The 835-nt window shown below is 24.4% G+C and overlaps 1 protein-coding gene across 3 annotated transcripts in view; it reads left to right on the forward strand.

Moving 5' to 3' along the window:
• The window catches only part of LOC106880660 (charged multivesicular body protein 7), a 45,394-nt gene extending 45,100 nt beyond the window's left edge, over positions 1-294 (forward strand). For all 3 annotated transcript variants that reach the window (XM_089362468.1, XM_014930708.3, XM_014930706.3), the window contains exon 10: positions 1-294. This exon is cut by the window's left edge and continues 735 nt beyond it. The gene's annotated coding sequence lies outside the window, so the exon portion shown is untranslated.
• The last annotated feature ends 541 nt before the right edge of the window (positions 295-835 follow it).

Genomic DNA, 835 nt, shown 5'->3' on the forward strand with positions numbered 1-835 from the left:
AAATAATAAATTCAACTTCTATTGTGACGAAAAAAAAAATTGGTGAATGATATTCCTTTTTAACATCTGATTATTTTAATGTAATATCTTATGAATTCCAATTCTCAATATTTTAAAATTTAACTGCTGAGAAAATTTTAACTACATAAAAAATACTCTTAAAATTCTTGATCATTCTTGGTTATTTAATGTATGTGTTTAAAAACACACATGTTCACACATAAACACAAAATTATTTGTGTTCAGAAATTTTGTTTAAAATTAATAACTGTTTATTAAAAATTTCATATTTAATTAATGTTCTTTGGCTTTCTGATGATTCTTACAAAACATCAATCTCTGGTGTAAGAGGTACTCATTTATTTATTAATTACTTAATTACATGAGTAATATTCGTATACTGATTCTATAAATCTTTTAAAGAAGACACATATCAAGCACCCGTTTTTTTTTTTGTTTTTTTTTATTATTATTATTATTAACTTTTAACAGAAGAGTGTGGGTCTGAGTGAGTACATATATAAATTCAAAAATGGCAGAATTCTGCTTTAAGCAACCCATATAACTCCTCATAACTTTTTTATTTTTTCCTTTTTGAACTTTCAGAAATATTTTGCGAATTTGTATTCTACACAGGAATTCATATGACTATGGAAAAAAATTTTTTTTTTTTTTTTTCCTTAAATCAGTTTAAAATATGGACAGTCTGAATTTTTTGCTTAAATCCCAGCAATACATCATTAAATGCGTTTATGGGGAGAAAGATTTTGAAATTCATTAATACATTTAACAAGAGGTGTATCAGGTGATCATGAGATGTGCTAAAAATAACAGC

Source organism: Octopus bimaculoides, chromosome 14 (genome assembly GCF_046866305.1).
Source record: "Octopus bimaculoides isolate indiv1 chromosome 14, ASM4686630v1, whole genome shotgun sequence".
NCBI classification, from domain to species: domain Eukaryota; kingdom Metazoa; phylum Mollusca; class Cephalopoda; order Octopoda; family Octopodidae; genus Octopus; species Octopus bimaculoides.